Consider the following 8,860-nt stretch of genomic DNA (forward strand, 5'->3'; position numbering starts at 1 on the left):
TCCCTTTGCTTCTGCAGCAGTTTTCTAACTCGGTTGTTGTACCACGGTGGCTCTTTTCCATCTCTTACGATCTTGCTAGGCACATACTCATCTAATGCATATTGTACTATGGTTTTGAACTTTGTCCACTGATCCTCAACACTATCTATTCTTGAGACAAAACTTTTGTGTTGAGCCGTCAGGTACTCTGTAATCTGCTTTTTGTCACTTTTGCTAAACAGAAAAATCTTGCAACCTTTTTTAATATTTCTATTTACGGCTGAAATCATCAATGCCGTAACTGCTTTCTGATCGCTGATTCCCTGTTCTGCGTTAACTATTTCAAATAGTTCGCCACGAGTCGGTTCTCTGTTTAACTGCTCAAGGTAGTTTTCGGATAAAGCACTTAAAAAAATGTCACTGGATTCTTTGTCCCTGCCACCCGTTATGAACGTTTGAGCCTCCCAGTCTATATCCGGCAAATTAAAATCTCCACCCAGAACTATAACATGGTGGGGAAATCTACTCGAAATATTTTCCAAATTATCCTTCAGGTGCTCAGCCACAACAGCTGCTGAGCCAGGGGGCCTATAGAGACATCCAATTACCATGTCTGAGCCTGCTTTAATCATGACCTTCACCCAAATCATTTCACATTTCGGATCTCCGTCAATTTCCTTCGATACTATTGCACTTCTTATCGCTATAAACACGCCTCCCCCTTCACTGTCCAGCTGTCTCTGCAGTATACATTCCAATCTGAGTTTAGGATTTCATTACTGTTTACATCTGGTTCCAGCCAACTTTCTGTCCCTATGGGCGTTGTGACCGTTTATTAATGAGAGCAGTTCTGGGACCTTTCTATAGACGCTCCTGCAGTTTACTATTAGCACATTAATATTGTTATTCCCTGTTGCATTTTGCCTACTCCTACCTTGCCGCGTCTCAGGAGGCATCTTGTCGGGCCTAGGGAGGGAATTCTCTACCCTAAAAAACCCCCATGTGCACTCCACACGTACTCCGCTACCCTTGTAGCCGCTTCCGGCGTGTAGTGCACGCCTGACCTATTCAGGGGGACCCTACATTTCTCCACCCGATAGCGGAGGTCGAGAAATTTGCTCCCCAGATCTCCGCAGAATCGTCTGAGCCTCTGGTTTAAGCCTTCCACTCGGCTCCAAACCAGAGGACCGCGAACGGTTCTGGGAACGATACTACAAATAGTTAGCTCTGATTCCACCCCGCGAGCGAGGCTTTCCGCCTTCACCAATTCCGCCAACCGCCTGTACGAAATGAGGATGACTCTGAACCCAGACGGCAGGAGCCATTGGTGCTGACATGAGCAACAATTTGCAGTCGGGTGCACCCAGTGCTCTCTATCGCCGCCGGTAGGGCCTCCTCCACATCTCGGATGAGACCACCAGGCAAGCAGACAGAGTGAACACTGGCCTTCTTCCCCGACCTTTCCGCTATTTCCCTAAGGGGCTCCATCACCCGCCTAATGTTGGAGCTCCCAATAACTAATAAACCCCTCCCCCCGTGTGCCTGCTCGGACCTTGCTGAAGGAGCAGCCACATGTCCACTCACAGGCAGAGCGGGCGATGCCACATGGCCAGCCTCCACATTTACCCTCTGCCTCGTGCGCCGCGAACGCCGCTGAACCCGCCACTCCCCTTGGGGAGAGGGTGGCCCAACCGTGCCCGGTGCCCGCGAAGATGTCTCGACAGCAGGGACAGTGGGTGAAGCATGTAACACCTGGGGTGTACCTCGCGACGCACCAGACTCCCCACTGCCGCTACGCTCCGAGGCAGCAGCCTCAAGATGGCTGACCACGGCCATCAACACGTTCAGCTGTTCGCGAACAGTGGACAGCTCCTCCTGCATCCGTACACAGCAGTCACACATCCTATCCATCCTAAGGAATCTATTTACTGAAGAGAGTTAGTCAACTTTTAACTAGACTGCTAATTCACTAAACGCGGCTGATTCTTGACTAAACTGTGAATGCTAGCCACTACTTGTAGAAAGAAATGAAAATAGCACTACCTGTCTCTGGACTGTATTGAAAACAAACACTAGCACTACTGGCACTATGGTTGAGTAAAGGGACTCTCTCTGACTGTATTCAAAACAAACACGAAATCTATGGAACACTATTAATAGCACTCGACAATTAAAGCTTCCTAAAAGCAAAAACACACGGATGAAGAAGTGACAAGTAAGAAAAATACAGTTAATACTCAAATTTAGGTAGCTCGCTGCACAGCAGACATGAAGCAGACGGCGGTTAGGACGACACTGACACTAAAGATGATGGCATTGAATGGAGAAGAACTGAAGGGAAATTTTTATGATCAAGAATTACAAAAAAAAAAAAACATAGTATCCTGATGTATATATTGTTGAGAAAGTTTCGTGAAAGTAAAGACAAAAAGTACATGTCAAATTGTTGTATTCTGACGAATCACACAATAATTGGGTAAATAAAAAAAATTCTAAAATTTTTATACACTCCCGGAAATGGAAAAAAGAACACATTGACACCGGTGTGTCAGACCCACCATACTTGCTCCGGACACTGCGAGAGGGCTGTACAAGCAATGATCACATGCACGGCACAGCGGACACACCAGGAACCGCGGTGTTGGCCGTCGAATGGCGCTAGCTGCGCAGCATTTGTGCACCGCCGCCGTCAGTGTCAGCCAGTTTGCAGTGGCATATGGAGCTCCATCGCAGTCTTTAACACTGGTAGCATGCCGCGACAGCGTGGACGTGAACCGTATGTGCAGTTGACGGACTTTGAGCGAGGGCGTATAGTGGGCATGCGTGAGGCCGGGTGGACGTACCGCCGAATTGCTCAACACGTGGGGCGTGAGGTCTCCACAGTACATCGATGTTGTCGCCAGTGGTCGGCGGAAGGTGCACGTGCCCGTCGACCTGGGACTGGACTGCAGCGACGCACGGATGCACGCCAAGACCGTAGGATCCTACGCAGTGCCGTAGGGGACCGCACCGCCACTTCCCAGCAAATTAGGGACACTGTTGCTCCTGGGGTATCGGCGAGGACCATTCGCAACCGTCTCCATGAAGCTGGGCTACGGTCCCGCACACCGTTAGGCCGTCTTCCGCTCACGCCCCAACATCGTGCAGCCCGCCTCCAGTGGTGTCGCGACAGGCGTGAATGGAGGGACGAATGGAGACGTGTCGTCTTCAGCGACGAGAGTCGCTTCTGCCTTGGTGCCAATGATGGTCGTATGCGTGTTTGGCACCGTGCAGGTGAGCGCCACAATCAGGACTGCATACGACCGAGGCACACAGGGCCAACACCCGGCATCATGGTGTGGGGAGCGATCTCCTACACTGGCCGTACACCACTGGTGATCGTCGAGGGTACACTGAATAGTGCACGGTACATCCAAACCGTCATCGAACCCATCGTTCTACCATTCCTAGACCGGCAAGGGAACTTGCTGTTCCAACAGGACAATGCACGTCCGCATGTATCCCGTGCCACCCAACGTGCTCTAGAAGGTGTAAGTCAACTACCCTGGCCAGCAAGATCTCCGGATCTGTCCCCCATTGAGCATGTTTGGGACTGGATGAAGCGTCGTCTCACGCAGTCTGCACGTCCGGCACGAACGCTGGTCCAACTGAGGCGCCAGGTGGAAATGGCATGGCAAGCCGTTCCACAGGACTACATCCAGCATCTCTACGATCGTCTCCATGGGAGAATAGCAGCCTGCATTGCTGCGAAAGGTGGATATACACTGTACTAGTGCCGACATTGTGCATGCTCTGTTGCCTGTGTCTATGTGCCTGTGGTTCTGTCAGTGTGATCATGTGATGTATCTGACCCCAGGAATGTGTCAATAAAGTTTCCCCTTCCTGGGACAATGAATTCATGGTGTTCTTATTTCAATTTCCAGGAGTGTATATGTGAATGGAATTTATAAATGAAAATTTAAAAGTGTTTGGTATTGATTTTATTATTAATTCTGCTGACTCTGTTATTAAAGAAGGGAAAATTTTTTTTTGATACTAAATAAAAAGTTAATAAGAATGATATAAGATCAAAATCATTTAGTATTTTAAATTTGAGTTTACTAAATGAAATGGATTTAACATGAATAGTTTATTAGATGTATATAAAACCATTATGAAAGATATACAAAATTTGATGATGAAAGAACGAATTTAGTTTTTATTTTTATTGAACATAAGATGACATAACTCAGTGTGGCACTTACATTCTACGTTTGACTACATTGACTCATTCTATATCATTTTGTTTCTCTTAATTTTATATCCTTTTAGTTCAAGAAGGTCTTCTAATCTAGGGTTTGGGAACCCAAATCATAACTTTTCAGGGTATATCCTCGTATAACCTGCAATACCATGAAACCTGCAGGTGTCAAATATTTGTCTTCTAAAATACCATTATTTCCGTTATCAATACTTGTTTAAAAATAATCTTCAAGGTCTAGTTTCCCAGAACTTGCATTCGTACTTACTCCACAATGAGATAAAATGTAATAATTTGCAAAATATGGATCTTTGTTCTTTGGAGTGATATTTTTATAGTAGCTAAACCTGATGAAGATTTATTATACCGTTACTCAAATCTTCTTGTATGTAGCCATCCAAAATATTGAAATCATTGCAGTAGCAATGTGTAAATTTTCTTTCATTCTCTGGTTCAAGTTTATTGAGGTGGGATCATAATTAAATCCAGTTCTCCAAAATCTGGATGTATACCTCTAATATTGTTGAGTGTTTTGGAGACTTCTTTGTGCTCTACTCACATTAATTATATTCATAATCATTATCAAATAATTTTAAAAGAATGAAGGTTGGTCTTAAATTTTCATTATTGATTGAGGAACAACACATGGGGCTATTTCTTCAGTTTCATTATTCCTTTGTGTTAACAATTATGTAGCTAAATCAAATCTTTCATCTGATTTTTGTATATAATTGACTTTAATTTTGTTCAGATCTCTTAAGTCATCTACTTGTTCTTCATTGCTTTTTTCTATATGCTCCATTAGACCTTCATAGAGTTGCTTTACATCATTCTTCATTTTGTATTCACCATGTTTCTAATTGAAGGCAAAACTTCTTGTGCAGCCCATCTTCTGAATTGTGTACCTTTTTCCTTTTCGATTTAAAAATTTAGGAATATAAGCCTGGTTCATTGATAAATATTGATTATTTTTCACTGCCTCTTAACCCTGAGGAATCCTCTGGTATTAAATTTTCAAATATTTTTTTGTCTACTCCATCAGAATGTTTTCTTGCTGTATAGCCACTATCTTTATATTCCAGTATTTCAGGAACAACTTTAGCTTTCAGCTATGGATTATTCTTTTTATCAGCTATCACTAAAACTTGCTTACCATTGTATGCAAGCTTGCTGTTCATCAAGAAGTTGCTGAAGCAGCCTTTGGGCTATGGCAGATCTATGGTTGCATGTATTTTGTCTAACACTTTTTATTTATAACATATCCTATGTAATTAAAGTTTAAATATACAGTAATAAATGAATTGCCATTGCTCTCTTGATTCATGTATTGACAAAAGTTTTGATTTGTTGATGTATCTGTCATCACCACTGTTCATTATTTGCTTCTTTCAAATCTTTACTGACATCTATCATAATGAACAAATGAAGGCAAATGAAAGTAGTATATTGTTAACAGAATTACATGACTTCCAATTACCCGAGGCTAGTGTATCAATGAATAAATCTTGAGCTCCAATATTTATTGGTTGATCGTTTTGTAAATTTATATTTCATGCAATTTTGCCTCTGTTACAAAACATTCTGTTAAATGAACATGTAACACGTCAGCCTCAGTTGCAAATAGAAACCAAACTTGGATTCTATTTGCAACTGAGGCTGACGTTTGACATGTTCAGTTATCACAGTTGCTGACAGTGCTGCACAATGTTAAAAACTCTTTAAGTCCAGCTAAATAACAAACAGTTAACCACAATGAAGATAATTGTCTTTTTATTTTACCAAAATGTAATATGTTTTTAGACTGGTAAATATTGTCTTGGTAATAAATTAATATATATAAATTTTCAATTTTTAATAATTGTTTTTCAAAACGTTTTTAAATTCTCCTTCCTTCAATAAAAATGACGTGGTCTTAATTTTTTACATGTTTTCGGATTTTGAGTAAACTCTTTTAACACAGATTGTGCTCAGAGATTTCCTCCAGCCAGGGACTGAATGTTGTGTCATCCTCATCATCATCATCATCTCATCCCCATTGATGCGCAAGTAGCCAAAATGGCGTCAACTGAAAAGAGTTGCACCAGGCCACTGGTCTACTTAGTGGGAGACCCTAGCCACATGACATTTCATTTCATTATGTAATAATTCATTTATACCTAATAAAAACTATTTAATGGAAGCAATCAAAATCAAGAAGTTGTGAATTATAGAAGTTAACTGATAATTTTCAGTCACATAAACGTACAAAGGGTAAGCATTCGTATATATGTAATGACTGTGTTAGCAAATATAAAAAATAGGTACGATAAATATAATGACAGTCTGCCATGGAGGAACGTAATGCATTACGATAACACCATCGCATACATACACGAGAATCACCATAACTACATCAGAGTGCCAGTATGGTGAAAGTTATGGTGATTCTCGTGAACGATTGCGATGGTGTTATCTCAACGTATTACGTTCCTCCACGACAGACCGTCAATGCACAGTATTACTGTTCGTTTTTGGAGCAACACCCACGACCAGCTTTGCGAAAGAAGCGGCCACACTTTCTGCGCAACCCTCCCATCATTTTGCATGACAATGCGTGGGTGCATACAGTGCAAGCTATGAGTGCTCTGATCGGTCAATGGGACTGGGAAGTACTGTACCATCCACCATACTCCCCGGACTTAAGTCTTTGTGACTTTGATTTGATTCTTATGTTGAAGGAACCACTTCGTGGCATTCGCCTCAGAACTGTTCCACAGATTCTACATGCAATAGACCGTTCCATTCGCACCATCAACAAAACAAGCTATGCTAACGGTATACTACGCCTTCCACATTGCTGGAAACGTGTTCTACACAACGCTGGTGACTACTTTGAAGGACAGTAACAGGCGCAAACATGTAACACTTTTGTATAGGTTGTGAATAAATAGTTGCCACTATTTAAGTTCCAACCCTCGTATATGCAACAACTCCACCTTTTTCGATATTAGTTCTGCGTGAGTAAGCTGTTAGACTGTTCTCTTCTATATGCAACTTACCTAACCCTGTGGTTATGTGGTGCTCAGACAGGCACAGGATGTCTATCTTTTCCCCTAAATTTTGCAAGCAGGCAAGAAGCTCTTCTACCTTATTACTCAATCCTCTAATATGTTGGTGGAATAAGCTAACCTTACTTTTCTGTGCATTCTTGTGGAGCTCTTCTGTTATAGTGACTTCTTTCAAAACACGCTGTCTGGAACTTGCTTCTAACCTAAAAAAGGTGCCCCTCTGAAACCAGTAAGCACAGGGATCTTGCATTGTGTGATGCTGACCTGTCGTACATTTTCTGCAAGAAGTTCAGCCAATCTATCTTTCCCTCTCCTATTCAGCTGCAGGTCATGTCTACTATAACCCCATCTCCCAATTGTAGCAATGGGTACTGCACTCATATGAGAATTCATTTCAGTCAGCAGTAACCTGCTCAACTCACAGTTAACATGTCTCACAGCAGTATTAACCTAGGGCTGGTCATGACGCTGCAGGACCTCCATGAAACTCGCATTTGTGTGTGTGGTTGCTACACCTATTTCATTGAGCTCACCCCTAATGCTGTAACTACTGTTCGTAATCAGGCTATTTCCTGCTCCATCGCTTGCCAGTGTGGCCAAGCGGTTCTAGGCGCTACAGTCTGGAACTGCGCGACCGCTACGGTCCCAGGTTCGAATCCTGCCTCGGGCATGGATGTGTGTGATGTCCTTAGGTTAATGAGGTTTAAGTAGTTCTAAGTTCTAGGGGACTGATGACCTTAGACATTTGAACCTGCTCCATCTACTATAATGATCTGATCCTCTATGCCAAAACCTTCACACAATATTCCTATGTCCTCTGTCACCTGGCTAAGGCTAGCACTTGGTTTCACAATACTTGTGACCTGGTACCCTGCTCCCAGCTTTTCCTGCACCATATGGCCTACACCCCTCCCATAGCTACTACCTAGCAGCAAGACTCTTTTCTTCCTACCCTCTTTTCATACCGACCTACACTAAGTTTCCTGGCTAGAAACCTGCTGTACCCTACTGTAACGTACAGCTGTATGAGGCCCTTCCCCTCCTACTTTAGGTAACAAGCCAAACTTATTCGATATTGATAGCTCAATGTAGAAGAAGTTGATGAGCTGTTTCCCTTTCGCCCAATGCTTGTTAACTTTACCCAGTTCGTACAACCTTTTTCCCCTTCAATATATCTAGTTCCAATTTCGTGAGATCTATTTCAGCCTGAAGGGTACAAATCTTTGCCTCCTGTACAGCGTTTCTCTCGTCTTTTTTGCCGAACCTACAGTTCCATGGGAGAGCCTCATTGAGTTCCCCATTCAGTTCCTCACTACATTCACACCAGGAGGTTATATTGGATAACTTTTCTTGATCTTGGAAACTAATCACGTGTTTTGCGCGCATCTTAAAAATAAAAAGTGTAGTTTAAAACGTTATTAGACTATCTTTTATGCATTATAAACTATGGAACTACCTTCTGTAATCGTCAGTGTGTGTTTACTTTCCTTACCATGTTTTGCACTTGTGAAATGAATATTTGCAGAGGGTTACAGCTTCGAAGGTAATAGGCTAATCGTTGTTATTTTTTATATTTTCAGTTCCTTGGAAAAAG

This window comes from Schistocerca nitens, chromosome 3 (genome assembly GCF_023898315.1).
Source record: "Schistocerca nitens isolate TAMUIC-IGC-003100 chromosome 3, iqSchNite1.1, whole genome shotgun sequence".
Lineage (NCBI taxonomy): Eukaryota > Metazoa > Arthropoda > Insecta > Orthoptera > Acrididae > Schistocerca > Schistocerca nitens.